The sequence below is a fragment of the Ursus americanus genome, chromosome 11, assembly GCF_024610735.1.
Source record: "Ursus americanus isolate L20-20 chromosome 11, mUrsAme1.1.p, whole genome shotgun sequence".
NCBI lineage: Eukaryota > Metazoa > Chordata > Mammalia > Carnivora > Ursidae > Ursus > Ursus americanus.
Genome location: NC_142137.1, coordinates 44,627,640 through 44,653,947, shown reverse-complemented (window position 1 = coordinate 44,653,947; position 26,308 = coordinate 44,627,640). Strand labels below are relative to the sequence as shown.

The 26,308-nt window shown below is 40.7% G+C and overlaps 1 protein-coding gene and 1 pseudogene across 12 annotated transcripts in view; one reads left to right on the top strand and one right to left on the bottom strand.

The window, feature by feature from the left end:
* EPB41L2 (erythrocyte membrane protein band 4.1 like 2) overlaps positions 1-26,308 on the top strand; it is a 208,470-nt gene that overhangs the window by 31,063 nt on the left and 151,099 nt on the right. The window contains exon 2 of one of the 12 annotated variants that reach the window (XM_087865486.1): positions 24,928-25,039. The exons of 10 other annotated variants lie outside the window; for them this stretch is intronic. The gene's annotated coding sequence lies outside the window, so the exon portion shown is untranslated. Of the gene's footprint in view, positions 1-24,927; positions 25,046-26,308 lie in introns of all 12 variants that reach the window. One more of the 12 variants, XM_087865485.1, reaches the window with a different exon arrangement.
* On the bottom strand, positions 19,628-19,750 carry LOC123797642 (U4 spliceosomal RNA; annotated as a pseudogene).

The following is a 26,308-nucleotide window of genomic DNA, read 5'->3' as shown; positions in this document are numbered from 1 at the left end:
AGAAGGTAATATCTCCGGAGAATGTTCCGTGGAACTGGTATAACTTAGTCTATGATTTAGATCATCTGGTGTATGATTCAGATATTACATAACATTTTCTTCTGATTATGGAGACATAAAAAGTTCTGTTGTCTGAGGGCTGCATCAGTGAGAGACATGTACTTAGTATAGTGTTTTAGTGTTCAAGGTACTGGATCAAATTAAAAAATTTCATCATACATTTTTAGTTAACATTTTCCCTTTTAAAATAATAAACCAATTAGAGTCAACTTTTTGTATAGTCTAGTATGTTCCGAGCATCAGACAATGGAATATTTTTATTTCATTGCTTTATTCTCTGGAGAGCAAAATCGTCACACTGTGAGATGACCCAGGCTATTAGTGACAAATAGCACATGACTAGGCAGTCTCAGAAGGGGAAATGGGTTCTGCACACAGAACAGAAAACTGCTTTGCCTGTGTCATGAAGGAATTGCTTTTCCCTCTGTGGAAATAGTCTTTCAAAATAGGTATTAATTCTTAGAAGTTGTCCATAATTCAGGTGTTCTAGAGTTGTTGGTAGTGTGAGTTGGTGATTTGCTATCGTCTCTTTGTTGAATAGTAATGGAGGACAAATCTACTTCATGAATTATAACTGCCAGCTTTTAAACTCTGATACCTAATTTATAAACACATGTTGGAATACTGGTTTTCTGTTATCTATTACCATTTTTTGGCCAGATCTTTTGAAACTATCTTTGCAGTCACCAAATAAATATACTATATGGGGAGTGTTTTGAATTCTGCTTAGGCACTTATGATAGAAGTTATGGTGTAGAATTTTCGCTCTGCCTTCCTTGAAAATAGTTCAAGTCCTGGCAGTTTTGAATAAACTGTTTAAAATTGGGTATCAGCAGAAACTTGAATTGACCTTGGAATATTGTAAGACTCTTGAATGAATAAATGCTTTCTAGAGAATTCTTTTTAAATTTTTTGGGGGAATCAAACTCGTCATCGTTAAATCTTAAATTCCTAGCTTAGGAACGCAGTATGTTTTTGTTGAATGAATAGATTTTTGGGGTGGGGGCCTAATAAGTTGAAGTTTGTCCAATTGGAGAACTATCTTAAGGCAGTGCTGCCTTTTTTTTAATTTTAAATAAAGATTTATTTATTAGAGGGAGAGAGAACGAGCAGGAGGGGCAGAGGGAGAGAAAATCTCAAGCAGACTCCATGCTGAGCGCAGAGCCTGGCTCAGGGCTCGATTCAGGACCCTGAGATCAGGACCTGAGGTGAAAAAGAGTCAGACGCTTAACCCATGCGCCACCAGGCACTCCTAGGCAGTACTGGTTTTAAATGCATAGCTTTGTAAACTATTATAATGAAAAATCGTCACAGTTTCTTTACATGCTTTGCTGGTGTGATGCAGGAAGAGTTGATCATTATAGGGCATGAAAACTGAAGAATGATTAAAGGTCCCTAGAGATTATCCATTTATTTAAAAAAGATGAACAAGCTGCTATCCTTTAGTGAAGTGTTGTCTTGTGATAACCATTGGGATAAGAGCTTAAACTGCACAAGTGTTTTCATTTTTGCTGATGTAATGTCCTTATAAGCTCTTCGGAGTGATGCCAGTCCTGTTGGTGTGACGTTTGGCTCATGGAGGCACTATTAAATAATCATTGGCTGTATTCACCACTGGCCCTGTATCTTGTTGGCAAACATTTGCGTCTCTGCAGGTTTGTGAGGTAATGGGTAATAATTGTTTGACTTGCTAGGCTGCAGCCTGCTGAGACCCAATCCGCTGTGTCCCAGGGGAGCTGTAACAGTTATGTTGGGGCCTGGCCCCGGGGAAGGGAAGCTTATTTGCTTTATTGTCAGCTTTTGCTGTATTAAAATACATACTTGGATGGGAGTCTCGATTATAGGCCTTGCCGTTCTGATTAAATGCATTTCAGATTTAAAGGAATCCATTACACCTAATGGTGCTGGCTTGCAGAAAGAAGAGAAAAAAATTTCGCACCCAACACTGATACAGACAGGAAGTTTAACTTTTTAGTATTTGGTTTTCATGAGGTACTTTTCATTTATTAGGAAAACATGTGTTTTCCCTGTGTATTTTATCTAGCCCCACACCCAGCATGTACTTGGAACGAGGGATATAAAAGTGGTAAGAATTCTGGTATTTGAGCCTGGATAATGTTAGACAATGAGCTCAACAGGTGTAACAATGACAGAGCAATTTGAAGACCAGTGATGTGTATTACTGAAGTACCTGGAGGACTTCCTAGTTAGGGGAGAACTTTGGGAAGAACTGATGGATTAGATTGGAAGAACAGCAGGGGCAGAAGAACAGAGGTGCAGGAGTCATCAGAGCTGAGACTGGGGTGACTGCAGAGGGGCCAGCCCGGCCAGAAGAACAGGCCGAGAGTCCTCCCTGCCAACTAGAGGAGCTGAAATCTGACCTGAAAGACAGACAACAGGCGATCGTTCTGGCTCCTAAGTGGTAGCAGGATGAAAATAACATTTAAAGAGATGAATAGGCTTTGGCAGGGTCGTGCAGGGTGGTGTGTGGGAGAGGCCTGAATCGGTGTTGTACAGCAGGAGAGACAAGGCCGGGATGCACACCGGCTTCCCTCACTCTGGGACGTTTATGTTGTTCAATTCACTTGAGCCCACAGTGTGAACCTGTCTGCCTTACAGACACAGATCTGATTTGTCACTCAGTATCCTGTTCATCACGGGGCTTAAGGAAGCCAAGTCATGCCCTTCTTCCTCCCCCACCGAGCAAGAAGGCCAAAGTCAAAAACTCAACTCTCCTAGACAAATAATGAAACTTTAAAAGATGTGGGCATGTCTAAACGATTGGGATGCAGTTATGAACTCCGAGTGGGAAGTGTAATGGGCCAGAGGAACACGCGCATCATCCCGTCTAGTTCTGCTGTTGGCCACATGACCCATTGGCAGGACGTGGGTTGTGACGGCGGATTCTGAACTGGAAGGTTGGTTCTAATGCTTAAGAGAAGGCTTGTGAGTAATTCATCGCTTTTTTTGAATCTGTTATTTGCCTGTTCTTGGGCTCGGTGCTTTGTCATGTTCATACAGCATCAACAAAATGGACCCAGTCCCTGCCCTCCTGCATCCTCACAATAAGGCTATTCTTGCTACAGGGGACTAGTATGTGGGTCAGTCTGACCACATACTCTCTCCCTGCGAATTTATCTCCTCTGTTTCCTCACTGCTGGCCACTCTTAAAATCAGCAAACCTTTCTTAAGTCATTTTATTAACTTCAGTCATTATGCCTCAAGTCTTTGTGGCCCAGGGGTCATCTGGCTCCTTTTAGGTGATTTTGCACAGCATTGCTTTGATCCCCTTTGTGATGATTTTTCTGTGCTTTTGAAGGGTAATCTTATATTTAGGTTTCCTTTTGCCCTCATGAACTGTGTATGGTTTGAAATAGACCAAGATTGCTGGCAGGGGGGTAGACCAGGAGGCCAGCTCACAAGTTCAGCTTCTACCTGCAATGATATTCTGGCTCTGAGCTTGCCTTGCTGCTTGGACGGTATTTCCACACCTTACGGAGCTTGGAGTAGAGAGTTTGCTGTAGAAATAAAGACAAAATGATGGATCTCCCAACCTTTGCAAAGAATAGGGGACAGATTCTAGTTAAGACAAACATGAGTGAAGGAGAAGATGGAATTAGAGGCAACTCAGAAGTAAAGCCCAAGGGGAAGTTGGTTTTGTGGGGAGATGATTGATTTTTTTCCCCAAAGATTCCATTTATCTATTTGAGAAAGAGAGAATGTTAGCACTTTGAGCATCAGGCAGGGGCAGAGGGAGGGGGAGAAGCAGACTCCCTACTCAGCAGGGAGCCTGACGAGGGGCTTGATCCCAGGACTCTGGGATCATGACCTGAGCCGAAGGCAGATGCTTCACCGACTGAGCCACCCAGGCTCCCCAAGATGATCGATTTTTGATAGGGCCCCAGTAAATCATCTAAGCAGAGAGGAGTATGAGCCAGTGATTTGATACTGTGACTTTGGTGATTGATTAAGGCCAGAAATGTACATTTAGATAGTCTGTATTAGGATTAATGGCTGTCTGATCTTGAACAAGTGTGTTTAAAAGGTAATAATTAATTCCTTAAGGTATTGAGGATGTTGGTTTAATGATTAATAATAAGATAGGTAACACTGTGGTCTTATCCCAAGTACTTTTGTAAGCACTGTCTCATTTAATCTTCAAAACAAGTTAGGAATTGTATCCACCTATCCCTGGCATATGGGAGGGGAAGCAGGCTGAGAGGGGCACCTAAAATCACATACTTACCAAGGGTGGAGTTGGGACTTGGGGCGTTTGAGTGCTGAGCTTACACTGTTCACCACGGCGTGGCATTACCCCTCGAGAAGATAACATATGCAAGCAGTAAAAAAGCATATAGCTCAAGAAAACCAAAACAAACTTGAAATAAGCAGAGTAGAATGAGGCCTCCAGTGGGGAAGGAAATGGACTGGACTGAGTTTTGGGAAGATACCCGTAGAGAATGAGGACTATAGAGGAAGCGGATTAGGAAACAGAAAAAGGAGGATGGCTTTGACCCCAAATAGAGGTGTGTTAAGGGGGAGGTTTGTTATTGTTAAACATCAGCAGAGAATGTAAGTAGAAGAACAGAAAAGAATCCTACAGGCTGGCTTTTCCCTCTTCCTCAGGTATCACCTTAAATATCACTTCCTCGGAGAGGCCCTGAAATTAGAAGGCATGGGACAGTATAGATCTGAGAATATCCAGTTCTAAGTATGATTTCTAGTGCATAGTAGGCCCTTGACGTCTGCTAGATAAAAGAAGTGTGGCAGGAGCCCTTCGGGTCATAAATAAGCCATGGTCCTGGCCCCCTGAGTCCGCTCCTCCTCATTGGGGAACTTGATTGTTCAGGCATCAGTAAATTGTCCTGTGCTGGTGAGTAGCTCTCATCGTTGCTGTGAGTGCTTGGCTTGTGGTCCTCCTTATTCACTGTCTGTCACATGTCCTGGGACAGAAATGCGAACTCTGGAGCAGGGGAGGGTTAGTAGTGCCTTGGCCTGGATGTGAGACCCTTTTGAGCTCACACTCCCCCTTCCCGGGCCCTCTGCCCCCATTTCCCAGCAATCTCAACCATAAGCCCTACACTTCAATGATACCAAATTACGAATTACTCATTTTCCCCATGAATATGCCGCATTGTTCTGTGGCTGGGGCTTGTGTTATCTGTTACTCCCTCTGCCTGTTTTTCCTTTTCCTCATCTGTCAAACTTCTGCTGACCTTCCAAGTTGAATTGGAAAAGCGGTCATCCTAGTGGTTTTGCTGGCACTGCCCCCCGGCCCGGAGCAGTTCCTTCCTTCCTCTGTGATTCTGCCCATGCCGTAGACCGTTCGTATTGCTTCACAGCTGTGTGTTTGCATCTAGCGCCAACAGGGACTGCGAGTACTTCGAGAATGTGGGCCATGTTCTGCCTTCCTCCTCCTTTCTCAGGTTAGCCCAGTACCTGAGTCATAGGGAGCCTTCCATAAATAGATCCTGAAGGAGTTAAATAATAATGGCTGACTGCCACTTATAAACTGGCAGGTTTCTCCAATATTTGTTTTTAAAAAGGTTTATTTATTTGATATGAAAGGGAAGTTAAATACTCCTGTAGACATAGAGTTCTTTTCAGGAAAGGGAAATTTGTATTTGTAACCACTGAAAACTTTGGCTCACTAAAGATTAGATGGAACTAATTTTAGAGGGACAATAGGAAAAGAAATACATAGTAAAGTTGTTTACATCCTTCAAGTGATTTTTGGGTCATTGTGATTGTGTAATAAACTTTTAGGGTAGCAGGTAAAATAATGAACTCTTTCAAGTGTTTGATCTACTAAGTAATTACACATGCATACTAAAATGGCAGTACATCATGTATTACTAGGGAAGGATTGCTTTTGTCAGTCTTTCATTTTAGGAAACGTTTTTTATAAAACTTTTAAAGATTTTATTTATTTGAGAGAGAGTGAGCGAAAGAGCACAAGCAGGGGGAGCAGCAGAGTGAGAGGGAAAAGCAGGCTCCCCGCTGAGCAGGGAGCCTGATGTGGGACTCGATCCCAGGACCCTGGGATCATGATCTGAGCCGAAGGCAGGCGCTTAACCGACTGAGCCACCCAGGCGCCCCTGTATAAAACTTTTTATCTAACCTAGCTTTCTAGGACGTAACCTTTTTCATTTCCTTCTAAACTGTTTGAGATTAAGCACTTTTTTACTCATTTATTCAACAAATAACGTGTCAGTGCCAAACAGTGTTGTAGGTAATGGGAATAGAATGATTTACAAAACAGACAAAAAATCCTCTTTCCATGCAAATCATGTTCTAGAGTCGAATAAGATATGATGATGTCACAAGAATTTTATCCATAGATGTATTTGATTATTTAGTTATCTGTGATATCCACAAGAGGTTGGTCTTATAGAACCGGATTTTTAGCAGATTTTTAAAAGGCTTACATATGGTATTATTTATTTATTTTTTTTAAATATTTATTTAGTTATTTTAGAGAGAGCATGAGCAGGAGGGACAGAGGGAGAGGAAGACAGAATCTCAAGCAGACTCCCCCGCTGAGCATGGAGCCAGACAGGGGGTTCAATCTCATGACCGGAGATTATGACTTGAGCTAAAACCAAGAGGCGGTCGCTTAACTGACTGTGCCAGCTGGGCACCCCTATAGGATATTATTTATAACTGGAAGGAAATACCCACTAAGAACAATGGCTGATAATGGTGATTACACTGTTCCTATAATGGCAGCTAACACAGATTGCTCGCCATGTACAGGTTTTGTAATGCAACTAGAACATTTCAGTTTATTTAAACCACACACTCAATTTATGAGATCGATGCTATCAGCGATTTTCACTTTAAAGCTGAGGAAACGGAGGAAAGGAGATTAAATCACTTGTGTGGCAGCTAATTGGTTGAGCCAGGCTTTGAACACAAGCGTGTTAGTAATTTATTGAAAAAAAACAAAGCAATTATGAGACTGTTCCCTCTGATGAGAGACCACAAAGACTGGAATACAGAGCAGATGGAGAATTATCTATCTATAGGAGATAGTATAAAGCATGGAGTGTTTAGGTGGTATGTGGAGGGGTCATTAGGTTCACTGCTGGAGCCAGAACGCCCGGGTTTAGCCGTTGTGCCTTGTTTTCATCGCCCATGAAATGGGAACCAGAGTAATGCCTATTTCATAGCGTTTTTGTAAGGATTAAATTAATTAATATATGCAAGAACTCTTAGCAGAATGCTCAGGAAGTATTCAGGAAATATTAGCTGTATTCAGGAAATTTTGTTACTATTATCTTTTTTTTTTTTTTTTAAAGAGGATTCCCTCTTTCCTGAGGTTTTGCTTGTTTTTTCTTTTTTAGGAGAAGAATGTTGTCATGTATTTGGGTATATACCTTCCTTACTTTCCTAATTGATTTTTCGATTTTGTATCTGTTTGGTGTTTTTGGCCAGGGTTTTGCTCAGGAGGGTATTGGAATGTGGTTCTTTGAGTCTATGCAGGGTTTTTAGGTATTTTTTAGTAATTCTTATTTGCTGTAGTTTTTAACAGATAGCCAGAACCACCAGCATATTACATAGGAAGTCCTCCAATCTTGAGATGATACTTGCATTCTTCGGTGAGTCATTGTGGCAGGATTCCAGCACTCACTGAACCCTGTGAAGTGATGAGAAAGGGAGGAGTAAGAGTGAGTTTAAGAATTGTTCCAAGAGCAGGAGCAGCACCGTGAGTGAAGTGCTGGATCATCATGGGAAATCCCATCAACTGAACAACTTTGATTTCTTTTTTTTTTTTTTAAGATTTTATTTGTTTATTCGACAGAGATAGAGACAGCCAGCAAGAGAGGGAACACAAGCAGGGGGAGTGGGAGAGGAAGAAGCAGGCTCATAGCGGAGGAGCCTGATGTGGGGCTCGATCCCATAACGCCGGGATCATGCCCTGAGCCGAAGGTAGACGCTTAACCGCTGTGCCATCCAGGCGCCCCACAACTTTGATTTCTAATCATCAGTGATGGGCTTTCTGATTTGGAGCCTAAATTGTTGATTTGCATCTCTCACCAAATATACTCTAGATATTTAGTATGGAAAATCAATTCATTGGTCTTTTTACTGTCATTTCATTCAGTTGTGGATAACCCCAGCGTTGGTAGCATCTTGGAATGTGTGTAATAGAAAGGGAGAGGAAACCATTTTGGGTCAAGGAGAATACAGGAGCTAGAATTAGAGATTATTTAGAACATAGTAACAGGGAGAACACTACATAGCAAAAGTTGAGAGAGGCTGCAGGAAATGTAACCAGACATTCATAGCTTTATTTTATTTTATTGATTTATTGATTTATTGATTTATTGATTTATTGATTTATTTATTTATTTATTTATTTATTTATTTATTTATTTATTTAAAGTAAACTCTACCTTCACTTTGGGGCTCTAACTCACAACCTGGGATCAAGAGTAGAGCCAGCCAGGTGCCCTGACATTCATAGCTTTAACTTACTGTCAAATGAAAAAAAAAATGGAAATGAACCTTGCATTTATGACACTAGAAAGAGAACCAAGAATAAGCCCCAGTAAATAAGGAAGAGGGAGTCAATGACTTGAACAAAAATTGGAAGAGAAAAAAAAAATGTAAATGGTATCTAAGTGTTAATTTTGTGTTGGGGGAGGAGGAAGGATGGGAAGTAACTTGATAAAGGATAAACCTGTAGCTATTTTAGCTGGGAAAAAAGAATGAGAAAAAATTTTATAGCCTTAGACCAGGAAACATTGTAACGATATACCTCTGGTAATAATTTAGAAATTAATCAGCAAAATAGAAACATTCCCAGAAAAATATAAATGTTTTCCTTCAAAAGACATAGAAAATCTTGGAAGTTAATAATCATAGGAAAGATGAAAAAATATGAATTACTGGCCCTTAATTATAGGAAAGTGTTTTTACACTACCATGGAATACTCCTTTACTGTTCCAGAATGTAAAGCTGTATTGAAGCTTTCTTTTTAAAATTTGAAGGCCAACATAACCCTGATAACAGATACTGATCAGAATAGTGGGACAAAAAGAAAAGAAAATTATAGGCTAATGTCATTCATAAATATATGTAAGGACCCAGTGAACTGCCCCCCCCCCCCAAAGTCTATGATAACCAAATGGAATTCATTTCAAGAATGTAGGAGTAAGGGGCAACTGGGTGGCTCAGTCAGTTAAGCGTCTGCCTTAGGCTCAGGTCATGATCTTGGGGTCCTGGGATTGAGTCCCGAGGGGCTCCCTGCTCAGCAGGGAGGCTGCTTCTCCCTCTGTTCCTCCCCCCAGCTTGTGTGCTCTATCTCTCTCTCTCTCTCTCACAGCTCTCTCTCTCAAATAAATAAAATAAAAAAAAGAATGTAAGAATAATATACCATTTCAGATTCCTTTACTAGATTTTATCATTGCTAGATGAGCAATTTAATGAAATTTTAATATTCATGAAAATGCTAACTAAATTAGGAATGTATATAATTATTTAATATGCTATGTGTTTTTTCAAAATGTCTAGTGTTATACATAACGGTATTATAGTAGCATATTCTTAAGGACAAGATAAAAAAATACTACTTTTTGTCATTTTTATATGGTTCTTGAAATTTGTCAATACAGTTTGACAAGATGAGCTTTAAGTATTGGAAAGGCAGAATGAAAATCATTTTTTCACAGTTATAGAATATTCTGAATGCAAAACCCAAGTGAATCATGGGATAGCCAATTAAAAATGCTATGTAAAGATCTTATTTCTAGTTCCTAATAGTATAGAAATTCTGTTTCCTAGGAACAAATCTAATAAGATGTGAAATCTTTGTGGATAATTTGGAACACCAAAGGACTAAAAGAAGGACTGAATAAATGGAGAGCTGCTCCTTGTTGTGAATGCTTGATGTTGTAAAGATACCAGTTTTCCTCAAACACATCTATAATTTCAGTGAAAATGCACTCCAAATCCAAAGCAGGTTCATCCTAAAATTCATTTGTAAATGAGCATGTGTTCAAGAATAGCCAAAATAATTTTGAAGAACAACAAGTTGGAAAGACTTGCCCTACCACACATATCAAAGTTACTAAAATGTTGTGGCAGGCATAGGTAATTAGACCAGTGAACCTGATATAAACCAATATAAGCTCAGAAACTTGATATAAACCAAAATAAGGAAACTTGTTATAAAGGTGGTGGTCTTAATCAGTAGGAAAAGGTGAACTATTGAAGAAGGAGGGTCAGTACATCCATTGATTGTCCGTATGGGCAAAAAAATGAAATTTCATTCCCTACTTCATACCATATGCAGTAATTCATTATAGATGCATAATAGAGTTAAGGGCATAAAGCCAATCTTCAAAATTTTTAGATGAAAAGATGAGTAGGGAACACAGATAATACAAATGATAAAGAAAAAGATTGAGAAATTTGACTCTTAAACTTCCATACACGAAAATATACTCCATTGGAAAGAAAAGGCTTAGATTGGTGGAAGATAAAAGACATTGTTAGTTGCCTTCCTTTCTTTACAAACACAACCCTATTTTGTGCCCATTTAAAAATGGCTGGCTGTCTCCTTTGATGTCCTTCAGAGGTTGTGTGCAATAAGGGGTAAACTAAGAATTTCTGGGAAAGCTTTGCTTTCTGAATATGGGGTCTGGTCTTTGTATTTCCTGTTTCCCCTCTTGCCTGGAATATGGGTATCAAGTTTAGAGCTGCAGCAGCTTTGTTGCAATGAAGAAGTTGAAGCTACATGTTCAAGATGGCGGGGCAGGAGGATAAAAGGCTAGTTCAGTGATGATCTTTTTGACTAGATGCTTCAGTCATGAATCACCTACTCCCATACTTGTAGTCAAATGAGAAAAAGACTTTGGTCTATTTTAGCCATTGTAGGTGGCTTTTTAAGGGAGGACTACTGACAATAGCCCGTTTCCTATAAGGATTAAAATCTAGGTTTTATGAACAACCCCTATACATCAATAAGAAAGACAACCTAATAGAAAAATTGAGGATAATTGTAGGCAGTTCACAGAACAGGAAACCCAAATGGCCAGTAAGCATATGAATTTCATTAATAGTTAGGAAGTGCAAGTTAAAAGAGACTTTTCCATAACCATCATCATATGAATCTAAAAATATCAAGTGTTGAGGAAGATGTATAGAAGTTATTATTTGTATTCACTTTTGGTGAGAATAGGAATTGGTACAGGCATCTTGGAGAACATTTTGGCAGTATCAGGTAAAATTGACCATACCTCACTAGCCAGCATTCCACTAGATACGTACTCCATAGACTCCTGTCCCTCTGCAGGGAGACATGGAAGCATTGGGCACTGAGATATCTTACTAGCAAAGTAGTGGAAACACTCTGTCCATCAACTGGGAAAAAGAAAGTTTATTTTATGATGGAGTACTGTATAGGAGTTAAAAAGAATGACCTATATGTATGAACTACATAGAGCTACATATATGAGCATAGATAAATCTGAAAAAACTTAATCCTGAACTAAAAATGCAGAAGACTATGAATGTGGGGATAATACTTATTTAAAATATGGAAGCAACATTGAAACTATGCAAAACAATGTCATCAGCTACAGCCACCGAGAGATGCACCCCTTGGCAAATAAATATTTCTACTCATCAGTGAATTTTCTGGAAGCCTAAAAATTGATTTTTAAATCCAGCCAATGTTAGTTCATTGCCTGTTTTATTCCTGACAGTGTCTTATTTACTGGGGATGTTAAAACCAGAGCTGCTCCTTGAGCAAGTGGTATAATGTTAATTTTTTTTTAAGATTTTATTTACTTATTTGTCAGAAGAAGAGAGAGAGCACAAGCAGGGAGAGCAGCAGGCAGAGCAAGGAGCAGGCTCCCGGCTGAGCAAGGAGCCCGATGTGGGACTTGATCCCAGGACCCTGGGGTCATGACCTGAGCTGAAGGCAGACTCTTAACTGACTGAGCCACCCAGGCATCCCTATAATGTTAAATTTTTAAAGCACTTTGTAAAAATACTCATGAATGTCTTCATTTAATTATTCTAATTACTTTCTGAGATAATACGCATGCAGGATTTTTATTCTTATTCAAATTAAGTGGCAATAATTGGGCCTAACTTTCTGATTTCTAGTTCTTTTTATAGTAGTTTGATAGCTTTTTCCAGCAAACAATTTATTGTGTAGGTGTACTTCATTTACGCAGCAGAACAAGTGATATTTTGAACAGAATTGCAGTGGCTGTCTAATTGGAGTGATCCAACGGTGAGTCTTGTTTGTTTTTCAAGTAGATGACTTACTGATTTATTGCCTTTTTTGGTTTTCAGGGACTGGGGGTGGGGGATGGGGGCGTGGAGTGAATACAGTTCTTCAACCTTGGTATGCACTGGATGATTATCCACATTCTCCCCCTGCCCCAAGATATTCTGCCCTTTCTCTTTCTCTTCATTACTAGATTGGTTTATTAAGGGCTATGAGCTTGTTCATCTTGTGCAGAGTGAACAAGCAGTCTGGTGGTGCTATGTGTGTATGAGGAACTTTCTAGAACTGAATACCTGGACACAATTAGTACTGTATTGTGGCTAGAGAAGACTAGGGAGGATTTAGTTTAATTAATTAATTTATGTTTTAGGAAAGATTCTAATACTCCACAGTTAGATATGTGCTGAAATTGGTTTTCCATTACACTTTCAATAAGCATTCTTTTCAAACATTCTTTTCACTAGTCAGATCATTTAAAGACCCATGATTGTAACATTCCGGGGAAGGATTTCACTGGAAAAGATGTAGCAGAAAATAAGAGTAAATAGAGAAGAATCCCATTGTCTCACACAAGTATGCTAAGACAGCTGGGAAATGATCAGTTTTCCTCCTAGAGAAGTTATTCTCCAGCACAAGCTACTGCGATTTGTTCAGGCCGTTGGCAGCAACACAGAGAACTGCCCTTCTCACCCTTTCCAGCACATGGATGTAGACGATTCAGAGCTGGAACCTATCCTCAAGAGACTGCTGGCTTGATTGAAGCCATATGTGTAGAGGTTTTCATTCTAGACCCATGAAGGGCCTTCAGTGCCCTTGCCATCTATAAAGTAAACTACACAGAAATACTTCAAAAACAAAAACACACAAACGAGCAAACAAAGCACCCTGGCCACATTTATGGTGTGTAAATACAGATGCAGACATAACCCACTTGGTAACAAATACATCTGTGTCTTGTGAGCTCCTTATCCGTCTCACTGCACTTTTTTTTTTTTGTAACATATAGTAACTGCACAATAAATACTAATTGAATATGGGGTGGGAGTCGGCTGAGAACTGACAGAAATCAGTGCCCAAGTCTATATTTTCCAACTCTTCTGCTGTTGAGAAAAGTCCAGGTATATTTTAAGATGGGTTTTCTAATGCGTGAGCAATTGGAACATGTAACAGTAGTAAAGAGAGTCCTTAGTTGCCTATTTAGCTCAAATCTGAAGTAGATTTTCCCAAGCTTAATTTTTTTCTAACATGGGCCAGAAAACCCATGTGTTTGAACTTGAGTGCTTTGTCTTCTCATGCCAGACCTCTGGATAACCTTGGGGTAGCTGTTCTTCTATTGCTGTTTACTTACTCGAAAGTAAGTCGTGTGAAGATGGGGACAGTTAACTCTGGAAGGGCTTTTTCTGTTTCTCTGGTGATTGCCTTACGGCCGTTTCATGCTGGTGTTCAGCACACAACACTACCTCATACCTACACAGTCAGTCTCCGTCAGGGAGGCCATTTCTTCCTGCTCCTTCCATATACACTTTCTCATAAATATTAACAATTACATGTCCTTTGAAGATGCTGACAAGCTGATAAATCATACTGTGAGAGCTCTTTGATATTCTGTTTTGCTTGTGGAGATGAAAGATGGTTTGGTTTATTATCAGTTAACACAAGCAGTGAATGAAAGCGTGTTTGCAATTAGCACTTGTCCTCTGTGCCGTCAATCTATTTAAATTGGGAAGATGACCTAAAATAACAAGGTGTGCCTCTTGTACTTAGATATAGGCAAGCAAGGTTTCTACCTACTAGACAGGTAAGGATTTTCCTTTGAATTTTGAATTCGGATTCCTTGCTTTGCCTTCTGGGTCCCACCCTCGGTATAATCTATAGGATCTATTTTGCAATAATTCAGTGTATCTTTGAAAAGGAGTTCTGAACTTGAACATATTTTAAATTACTGTTAATGTTGGACTCTGAAAAAATATTCTTTGGATTATCTTTTATTAAATCAAACTAATGGGCGTGTATAATTGAATCCAGGTGCCTTTGCTTATCATTCTGGTCTCCGTGGTTTTTGGACAGTTTCGGATATCGTACCCTTCTGGAGAAGTCCTTTGTGTCATACTGGAACTTGTTCGAGGTTACAAGTCATTTTTGGAGACAGTAACCATTCCCTGGAAAATACTGGGCTGATTTTTTTTTTCAGTCTGTGAATTGCGAGCTTGATTCATCAGCTTGCCTTTTGGCATCTGGTCACCCCGGCAGGGTAGTGTCCGGCTTTATTTGGTGAGTAACTGGTGATGCTTCTTGCCAGTCAGTCTTCTTAATTTGTTGTCGTTGTTTGTTGTTGTTGTTGTTTTAATAAATGCCCTGTCTGTGAAATTTCAAGCCAAATGGGATGAAAGGAATCCTAGTTTTCAAAGGTTCTTTAATTTTGCTTTCAAAAGGCAATTTCAGCTTTACCCGTTACAAATGAAGTGTTCCGGTTGTTGAGTAACTTACCACCTCCTACCCTCACCTCCGCTTACGTATTTGAGGGAGAAAAATAGAGATTGATTTGTATGCCCGAATAAAATTTGAGAGAAACTTCCACTTCATCTGTGTGGCTTGCTCAGATACCTTTATGTGATCCTTAAGATTGTGGAAAAACCCCAGATTGAAAGGGAACATTTGAGGTTATTATTTTATTTTAAATCGAAAGGCAGATGTACCTTTTTTTTTTTTTTTTTTTTTACCTACTTATTTGAAACATGGCAAGTTGAGAATGGTGGGAAGCCAAGGACAATTAAGCGCAGGAAATGGCTTCACGTGTTGCCTATTGCCTCCTAGACGAGCTGGATAAAACAGAAACAGCTGGAATGCCAAATGCCCTGTAAATTTCTGAGGCCGGTGTAAAGTGTGGTGGAGCACACTTTATGAGCTGATTTCATGCAGAGCTTTGCCCACAGGTCTTTGGTGACTTGCGTTCAGTTTTCTTCACAAAAATGCAAACTATTTGGGGCCCTTGCGTATTGCTAAATGAAAAATGGTGTGCATTTGGCTCCATAAAGCAAGTAGCCTTGAGAGATGGGCCTGCCTAGAAATTGACTACATTTTTGTGGGAGAACGGGTGAAAAGGGCAGTTTCCTGTGTTGCTGCCAAAAGGTCTGAACAATTTGTAGTAGCTTGTGGCTAGAAAACAACTTCTGTGAGGCAAAAACAGCAACTTCAGACTGGCTCCGGGTATGTGTGAGAAAATGCTCTTCTTTCCCACTTGATTGTTAGGCTTTGTAGATATTTTAGAGAGTGAAGTTTTAAACTCAGCTGCTTACAGGGGTGTTATTTTGGTTGATTTGGATAAAAACCTGGGGAATATACTTGGAGTTAGCACAAGTGGTGCATAATGTGGTACCTAAAAACAAACAAAAACCCCCAGCATTTATATATTTTTTTGTAACCATGGGCTTGAATGGTAATTCACTTTTCTCCTGCCTTGAAAAAGTCTTGGTAAATCTTGGCATGTAGAGTGTGTATTTTTACAGGAATTTTTTTTTTCCCAGTTGACTTATTGGAAGTGTTTTCTTCATTTTGGCAGGGTGAGAAGTACGTGTCTAAAATACGTATACGGACCTACTGGTAATTGCCGTAGAAGTAGTACTTACAGCGTACCACGCGCCGTGCGAATGTCCTCGCGCTGGTTACGTCGTTTACTTCTCTGCGTTAGAGAAGTAGCTTAGGCAGGGCTGTCATGTACCGGAAAATGGTTGGAGCCTGTCAGATTTGAAGTCTGGTGTGTGTTCCTAATTATTTCAAAATAGGTACGGTTTCAGATATCAGATATTCATTTGGTAAATTTTAAGTCTGGTACAAGTTGTGGTGGTTGGTTGGTTTTCTTCCTCGTAGAATGGGCTTCGGTTTGTGGAATGAAGATAGACTTGGTTCGTTTTTAATGTTTTCACTAATCTTTTTCCCAGTTGCGGCTTCCATCACACCTGTACTAACCGTGGCTTAAATATTCCAGACCTCGCTTTACTTTTTTGGCCTTCGTTTTGATCTTTCTTTTCCGTTGGGGATGTCTGTTAGCTTTTCATTGAGATGCAGACAATAGCTGGTTAAGACCTAACCTTTTTCTTAATATTTCGTCCTGTTTGTTAATATCACTTTCTTCTTTATCGTATATTTAATAGAGAGCCTGAGGCTCAAAATCTAGTGCTGTTGTTTTCAACCGGGGAGGGGGTGGGTGGATGTTTTTTGTTTTTTGTTTTTGTTTTTTTTTTTTGTCCCTTGAGGGACATTTGGTAATGTTTGGAGACGTTTGTGATTGCCATGACTTGAGGGTGTGCTACTAGCATCTAGTGCAGAGAGACTAGGCTTGCGCTAAACATCTTACGATACACAGTACAGCACCTCACAGCAAAGAATTGCCAGGGACGCCTGGGTGGCTCATTCGGTTAAGCATCTGCTTCTGCTCAGGTCGTGATCCCGGGGTCCTGGGATCGAGTCCCTCGTCGGGCTCCCCGCTCAGCGGGGAGTCTGCTTCTCCCTCTGCCTGCCGCTCTGCCTGCTTGTGCTCTCTCTCTCTCTGACAAATAAATAAAATCTTAAAAAAAAAAAATTACCTGGCCAAAATGTCCATCGTGCAGAAGTTGAAAACCTTGACGTAGCTACCATAGGGCACAGATGAAATCTAATTAATTAGAAGTGGTTTCTGTCTTCATGAGATTTTTTTCATAGCAAAACAACTCCATGGTAACTAGGTAAGTTTTATTTTCTATTTGAGAGCTGGAGGAAGAGGCTCTCCATCTGTCTGCTCACCCAGCCCTAAGCCACATAACACAAGTTGACCTTACATTGGAGTGTCTTTCCGCTGCTTCCTACTCTACCTTCAGCCCCCATCCTGATGGTGAGGAGGGCAGCAACACACCTTTGAAGTATTATCTGCCATTATCTTCATCACGATAAATGGACTGCCTGTTACCAATGGTACAGGAGCTACTTTGGTTTGGGGTGGGAGAGAAGCGAAAGAATAAAAGGGATTACCCACCAAAGTTTTGACTGGGATGAAGGTCCTAGCGTGCCTCTCGTAATTACATTGAGTACCGGAGTGTGCAGTTGTGAGTGCTCTAGGTAGGTCCGCACACACCCACAGGAGCAAGTGTTGATGAGCTTTGTAAACTGGACACTAAAATACAACGGATAAGTGGAATTTTTAGATGAGCTTAAGAAGAAGAAATCTCTAGGTTCAATGTTTATCGAATAACTACCACATTAGGGAAATTGACTTTTGTATTTTATTACCTCGTGAGTTGTGCCTTATTTTTGTGATGTGATTAAATGTTAAAAGTTGAAAGGAGTAACTTGCAGTGGTATCTTGATGCTGTTGCAAGTGCATGGAAATCTCTACCTTTCTTTGCTCCTTGATCCTTCAGAGATGGCTCCACTTTACCTCACTCCATTCTCTGTTCTTAGGCTTTCCCCCGCCCCCCTTACCAGCTTGCTTTATGTAGGTATTTTATACAATGAATTTGTCATCATTGGCTTTCTCCATGTGTCACTTACTAGGTTATGACGTCCTAGCACAGTGCTGGGTACATACTGACCCTTTATTCCCTAAATGTTGAATGACTAAATGGTGGTGGAGGAGGAGAAGCAAACAATTTACCAACCTTAAAATCAAAGGAGGAAATGGTAGGTGTTTGAAAGTCAAAGTGTAATGGGGAAGGAGTGTAAGTAAGCGAAGGTAGGGATTGTTATATTAGCTGGACCATTGTGCACTTTTTTTTTTTTTCCTCATTCTGCATGACTGAGGCTGGTAGGCTAGCCCATGGCCTTGGCCACCTACGGATGGCAGGTCCAAGTGGTGTCCGTGTCCTCTTCCTGAGGTTCCTTCAAGCTTAATTGTCTTCTTGCTCCGGAGGGCTTGTGTTATCTGCCTGTGCTGGAATATAGTCTGCCTGTTTGCTGGCAGTGTGATTTAGGTCTAGATTTCTCAACTGTGTGAGTCGTGTGTGTTCCCTCCCTCCAGAAAGAACTGTATTTTAAAGTGATAGAAATGACTCTTGAGGTCCTGCGGTGATTTCGCTGTAACACCGCTCCTACCTGGTACGTTACATTCTGGCCTTGACCTCTTAGGGCCTCCTTAGGCACGTTATGTTTCCTTAGCTTTCCTTCTCTTGGCCCTTGAATTCAAGAGACACAACTTCCTTTTACCCTGGGATTTTTTAATGTGCATTAATGTCACCATTAGTGGCCTGGGTTAGAGTAAATAGCAACTCTATAGTGTGTGTGTCTTGTTTTTCTGTTGAATTATGTGAAAGCATTTATTAGACATTTTGATTCAAAATAGAGATAATTATGGGAAAAGCTTTCTTTCAGCAAAAGACCCACTAGCAGGGCATCTGTGCTTATCACTGTGGCCATGCCATTGGACTTGTCCCTTGCAAATTGAACATGCTTGATCGCACAGGTGTTTGCATGGTTGAACAAATTATATTTGGACAATACACTGTTATGCCTGTCAGTGATTAGAGAGGCAGGGCGTAGCTGCACATGGACTACTTTGGTAAGAGAATTAAAGAGGATATTGGGAAACGTTTTCCAAAAAAGAAAACACTTCTGAGAGTAAATACACTTTTTTATTCTTTAGTGGCTAAATGCTCTTAAACTTATTAGAAGTCAGCCTTGTACTGCAAAGTCTTTTTGTTTTTAATCTAGTAACTTTTATTTATAACTTTGAGATCATTAAGCAATATCAGGTTTTCCTTATTGGAGGACAGCTGTAGCTAGATTGTGCCTGATCCCATAGGAAGATCCAGTTTCCAGTGTCCTATGTTTTCGGTCTACAGTTTTTTTTGTTTTGTTTTGTTTTTTGTTTTTGTTTTTTAGCTTTTTGCCCAGGTGTGAAATCTGTGTCCAGGAGAGTGGAAGTGTAGGGTGGGTTGATGAGGGAACTGTCCTAGGATTTCTGGAAATATCGGAGTCCGGTTAAAGTCTGTGGCTGTGAATTTGAGAAAAATCACCAGAGCTACTTTTGTTTTTGCTGAATGGGTGCAAGTAAGGCCCGAGTTAGGTGGAACAGGCTGGAGGATAGAAGAGCAGGGGGTTAAGGCTATCATGGTGGCCCGTGGGATGCAAGGTGCTGAAGGAGGGCAACAAAGAATTGCTGGAGTTGGGGTTCAAGAGGGATTGAGCTAGAAAGATGGAAGATAATCAAAGGTCGAGATGCAGGAAATTAAGATAATGGTAGGATTATAGATCTAGGGCAGGATTTTTCAAGAAATCCTTTTAGATGGCTAGGACGGGCATTTAGAATATGAAAAAGAATAAACAACATGAGAGTCAGGGGCTTATCTAGCCTATGCAGAGTTTTTACATGAATTAAAAAAAAAAAGGTTCCCTCTTTGGGAAAGGTTTTCAATTAGCAGTAATCATGTTTCGGATCAGCCTCACGGGCCATAATACTGCCCCTGCACAAATCGTCCCCTTTGGGAGAGGGAAGAAGAGGGGCAGTGGCAGGAAAGAGGTGTCCTTTTTTTCTGGCTGAGGAAATCCACTGGCAGAAGGCTCACTGAACCCAGGGGTGGGGGCTGGATTTAGCACATAGTTGTTTGAAAACTTTGTTTCCATTAAAACTGGGTGTGTTTACATTGTATTTGCAAACTGGGTTGGAGGGAAGGAAAATATTTTACTCTGGGTCACATTTGGAAAAGTTTGAAAGCCAGTGCTTGGGCTATGACTGTGGGAATGTGTAACTAAGATGGTGAGGAGGGCGGGATCATTGGGAATTGCGCGCGCACACATACATACACACAGACACAGACACACACGCATACACACACACATACACACACAGACACTGTGCCTTATAAAAAGGAGTAGGAGTATGGTAATAAAAGTGATTTCGATTTGGAATGCTTTATACATGTGAAGGTTTGGGATTCAGCTCCCATCTTCCCTAGTAACTTGAAACATTGTGGGGGGTGGAGAGAAGTGTGGCTCAGATACGGGGTGAGCTCTGGCTCAACACTGGGTCTCCGCAGCTTCACTGTCAGACTTCAATTAGGGAAGTACCAGAGTCTGGGTCATTGCTAAGATCTTTTAAAAACGAGGCAGTGAGGAGAGGAGGCGTTTGGTGTGCTTTGGGTCCCAGGGAGAGAGCTTTCTGCGTTTTTCCCAGTGATGGGTCGACTGTAGAACACATAGTAGGTAATAGATAGTTGAAAATCAATTTTTAGAGGATTTTATAAAAAATCCTCTTTATAAAAAAATCAAGTAGACGCGGTCTTGCGATTTGCAAGATTTAAGTTCTAGTGTCTTCCTCCTGCTGTGTTCATGATTTTTTAAACATGAAGAAATATTAGCATTAGCATCTGAGTGAGATTTTGGCTTTGGCTTTAGAACAGACGTGAACACACACACATATTTAGATTTTCCTCGGCCACCTCCCCATTGTTAGGAGTAGTAAAATCCTGGTAGTAAGTTGTGAGAGGTCTGTGTTGCTTTCTAGACTGAACCTGGGAGGCGGAGAGTCTAATTTCCCTTTATATTGGATCATCTTGGTCAGGCGTTGGCAGTGGGAAGGAAGCACGAGGCTACATTCTGTGGCTCTTAAAATGGGAGGGAAAGGTGACCAGTCCGTGGTGGGTTGGGGAGTTAGGAGATTGGGTGGAGGTCCAGGTTCCTATAGCACTTTACCCCCTGTCGCCCTGAGTTCTTACCCCAAGCTCGTGTCAGTTACCCCATCTCTGGGTGGGGCCCCTCGCTGGAAGAGAGGCAGGATAGGGATTCTTCCTTGTTTTCTACTGTGAATGGAGGGTGGCAGAAAGGGTCATCTCTCACCCATTCTTTCTGGGGAGCAAATGTGTTGTAATTAAAACTCCTTGTGTATTTTCCTAGAAGTGTTAAAATTTGCCATTAAATTTTCAAGTACTGTCAGGTGCATTATAGATTCATTGGCTCTTAAGTAAACTCGAGGAGTTAGTATTCCGTTTAATGACTGTTACTGTGGGGCAAGAAATAATAGCTAACATTAGCTTAGTGTTTATGTTAACAACCATCATTCTGCCAACAGTATTTTATTTTTATCTGTATGAATAGCCATGCATTATGTTTTCCTAGCCTCATTTTATAGAACGAGGATTGATTGAGGCTTGCCTCTCAATTTTATTTTATTTTATTTTTATTAAAGATTTTACTTTTAAGTCCTCTCTACACCCAAGGTGGGGCTCAAACTCACAGCCCTGAGATTGAGTCATGTGCTCCATTGACCGAGCCAGCGAGGTGCCCCAGGATTTCACTTTTGACATCTGGCCTCATTCCCCGCTGTGCCCACCCCTTTTGCAACCAAGTCATCACTTCATTTGGAGTTGGGATGTATGTGTGGTTCTTTCTTTCAGTCGGGCCTGTTGTGAGTCGGGAGTCCCTATACCCTGCCTATAGACAGGAGTGCAGAGTTCGTCCTTTTCAGGCCTGCCGGATACTAAATACAGTTTAGAGCAGCTAAGTTTAGCTTTCCAAAGATGGTCCTGACAGTATTTGATGCCATGCTCTACAGAATGTTTAAAGCTGAAAAGTTGCAAGTATAGGGCTTCCTAAGAAGAGCTGTCAAGTGTGAGTAAGGTTTTCTAGGGCCAGGAAGGACTGTGTTTTTGTGAAGTAGGGTTAGGTGGGCTTGGGGATCCTCGCCACACCTTGTTTTCTAGAGACCCTTCAGAGCCGTGGCTGGTGATGACCTCACCTCCACAGGTGCCACATAATTCTTTTTTCCTACGCAGCCTGCCGCGTCCCGCTCCTCCCTTCTTACAAAGAATACTTAGGGACTCCTGTGAGGTTTTGTTGCGAAAATAAGTATGAAATTCAGTTCTGTGTGTGTGTCTATAGAGGTAGCAAGATGAGAATACAGTGCTTTCTGAGAAGCAGACAGTCCCAGAAATTCCAGTTTTAGGTTACTTGCGTTCAATCACTCCCAAGAGATTTTTAAGGGGAAGGGTGGGGACAGAGGAGGGGATTCAGACTAGATGAGAAAAATAGCTGTGGAAGAACAAAGTTGAGCGTTTACACCCCTCTGCTGCCCCCCTCATTGAGGACTGGATTATAATGTTTCTAAGAGAACTCTGATTTCTGGCATATTTCATAGAGGCTGAGGAGCTCGGATTCCAAATGTTAAGCTTGGATTCAAGGGATTGGATCTTTTTAATGATAAACTTACATGTTTGTTGAATAAAATTTGGAATACAGAGAACCATAAATAATAAAAGCTTGATTCTCACTTGTAGCCATAATCACTTAGTATTGTGTTTATCCTTGTACCCTCTCCTAGCTTATATAATAAAGACTTCAGGGCTCAAACTGTATATTTGGATTTGATTTCTGTTTTCATCCAAGCTTCATTTTGTGTGCAGTTTGCCATGCCAAGTAGTTTTTTTTTTTAACGTAGAATTTTAGAACCGTAAGGCACTTTAAGAGAGAACTCCTCTTTCCTCCATTTTCTAGATGAGGAAATTTAGAAAAGTGAAGTTAAGTGACTTGCTCAAAGTTGTTTCTCTCAGTGCTGGAGTCGGAACTGGTTCCACCCTTTCCCATTTACTTCTCACTGTACCCGGCTGCCTATGTCACTTTATTTACCGGGGAGAATTTGTGAGGTATTATCCTCTAGGATACGTTAGAGATCATTGCCCTAGATCATTAAATCCATCTAACTTTAACTCTGAATATGAAAAAAGTAAAACCTTGAAACTACCCAAACACACCTGTGTAGCTAATTTGCCCCCGGTACTTTGGAGAAGTTTGAAAACCATTATGATATGGCTGAATTGCTGCTATTTTAGGGTTATTTGAGGTGAACCTGAGAGGAGTGGAGGTTAAAAATGTAGGCTTTACATTTAGAATAAGCATCCGTGTATTCGAAGCTTTTTCATTTCCTCCATGTTAAAACCAGTAAGTCTCTTAAAACTTTTTAGTGGCTTTGCCAAACAATTAATTAATTTCTTCTACTCTGGAATAGATTTGCTTTCTTCTGCTGAATTCCCATAGGAATTTTCAGCGGCATCATTCCGTTGGCAGTTGCTCCCTCTGTCTTACGGCTTTTCTTCTGTTTGTCTTGACATTCGAGTGTTTGATGAATGGTAACTTTTCCTGGGGTTGTGAGTGTGAGCGTCTAGTTTATCAGCTCCTCAAGGATGGGGAGGTTGTCCTGTCGTTCCCCTTCCTCCCTGCCTCTCTCTTTGCCCTCCTTTTTTGCTGTGTCTTCACAGTTCTAGCAGAGCACCTGCTAGGTTTGCACTGTTATTACTCAGACTTGTTAAAAAGGTGCCGAGCACATTTAGGGCAAAGTCGGGCACGTGGCCTCTTCTTTTACCTCTGTGAACTATTAGTCATGCTGGCACCATCGATTGCCGGAATATCTCTACAGAAGAAACAAGTCTAGCATGATTTGCTATCAGACTCACCCTCACCTCTGTTTGACCTTCGTCGATCTAGAACAAACCAAAACAGCTAAAGTGACTTTAGTGAACTTGGAGGGATGTCTAAAAAAAACAGGTGATGGAGAATCCTCTGTTGTTGTTTTTCTTGGAAAAACTCCTCCACAGGAAGTCTCCAGCAGATTCTGCATCTTGAAGACTTAATAATTTTGTACATCTTGGCTTTCTGCATCTTGAGGGAAGAATCGAAGGCAGAATGAAAGGCATGAAGAAATTTAGTGTAGAAAGTCTGAGAAATAGGGAGTGGGGAAGAAAGGAAATAATTACTAGGATATATTTGTAGGTGGGGGCACGAGGACAGAAGAAAGAATGGAAAGAGATCGAGAAATAAGGATAAATAGCCAAATATTAGGGTGGGGACAGAATCTGAATGTCATTTGGCAAAACTGATTATACTTTTGGTGCTTTTCCAGAAGTTTTTCAAATGATTGGGGTGGGTGGGGTACTTGACTAGAGATGACAGTTTAAGTGCTAGAGAAATAGGATGGACATAGCCTGAACAGCTAAAGTAGGAAGACACAGAATTAAAAAAAAAAAAATTCTTTCCTGACGGTGCTCTGCATTTATGATACTGTACTTAATTTATTCTCTAGTGTACCAAAAAGTTTAATTTGGTATAATATAAAGAATCTCCTTTTTGATCAACGACTTGTCTCCTGACTTGTTCACTATAGAAAGTGTCAGGACAGAGAAGATGTGATGCAAAAGGAGACCCATTTCAGGAGCTGCACTGGAAAGCAGCCACACCACCTTATGGACCAAGGACCCCGTGTGCGATGAGTGTGCGCGTGCGCTGATGTCTGCTCTTGTCCCTTAAATGTGTAGTTGCAATGTGCTTGTGCAGTTTCATGTGTTGCTTGAGTGTGAGCTTATTTCTCTTGGAGTCTTTTTTTTTTTTTTTTTTAATTTAAGTAATGATGGCTCCTCATACCCTCTAGGCCTTTTGGAATTATCTTCCACCTGTTTGGTTCCGCAAAAGGAGTAAAATAACCTGGGAATTTTATGATTGGAAAAGGAATTCTACTTCCCGAAGAGACTTAGAAGAGACTTATGTTTACTGTTGGGTTCTAGTACTCGTCGTATTATTGCCTGCCCCGGGCTGGGCCCCCTCTGACATAAGCGTTAGGAACTGAATTGTGTCAGCACTGCGACTTAAGGCGTTTATCCTAATCCAGGTGTCCTTGGATTCTGCGGTGCCAATGAGCAAGGTGCTAGCGCTGATTGCAGACCTGGGCTGCAGGTGTGAGTTCTGAAGAGCTCTGTGATTACCCAGTGAAAGCATTACCGGTAAATGTGAGTTGGTGCTTTTGTTTGGATGCTCTCTTTTGACCGCATGAGAGGTATTTGTGTTATTTACAATGCCATTCTCCTAGAAGGGAACGAATATCCGTGAATTCTGTCTGCTCAGGGTGCTGTCAGGCAGAAGTAAGTACAGAGTGATGACCAGTGAGGAACCAGCGCAGATCTGGTCCACGTTTGGGTGTGCGGTAGGTATTTGGGTTGGCCGCTTTCCTGGAAGACAAGCTTCCATTGTATTTATACAGCTATATTCTAAAAGTTCTGTGTAACCGTTACACAATTTTGTGTGTGTGTTCCAGAAGCATAAAGTAGTGAATTTCCTGTCTGAGGTCTCAGTTCTGATTGCCACAGCTGCTGCTTTTCTGGACAGGTGCCCCTTCTCTTTTCCAGCCATTCCTCGTCCCCGCTTTCTGCTGTGATTTCTGTACCAACTGGAGCGGTGAAAGGAAGATCCTCCGTGCTTTCATCAGATAAATGCTGTGCACGAAGGAGAGATTATAGTAATGCCCATGACTGTTGTTTTTTTAACTACTCGACAGTTTCATACTGTTTTTACACCTGTAGGGAGTTGGGAGCTCAGCAGTGTGAGGTGCATTGGGAGAGGATATCAAGAGGAAAGTGTGTTTGGGGAAAAATATGCTTTTTAGAAAGTGCTGAGGGGCAAATTCGTTCAGAAATGAGCTCATCACCTGGTTGATTTAACAGATTAATGCAAATGAGAACTACATGGCAGATATCCTTTGCCAAGAGGTTAGGTTTCTGCCTCTGCTCAGGACATTCTAAAAGGATCCTTCAGTCATTTCGCTCCATTTAAAATTTCTTAGATTCTCTAGTATCTGTGATGTAAAGAATTGGCTTAATTTTTTCAGTCCCTCCCATATCTAAAATTATATGGTTCAGGAGAACTGCATGTTCCAAAATATATTGTCATAGGACTTACTTGAAACCACTTTTATTTATTTTTTTCTTAGAATTTAATACCCTTTTTGAAGATAATGGCCCTTTAGGCCAGTCTTAATCCATGACAACCAATCATGCAGACTGAAGGTGGTAAATCCCCCACTCCTCACGCTTTACTAACACGAATCTTAAAAGATGGTCTGAGATTTCTCATAAATGTGCCAAAATAATATTCCATTAGAGTGTTGTTTAATATTAGGCCTTCTTTATTGAATCATTAAGGTGATTATGTTGGATAATAGAAAAACAAGCTTATGATACCTGGAATTGTTTGAAAAAATAGGTGCTTGAATTTCT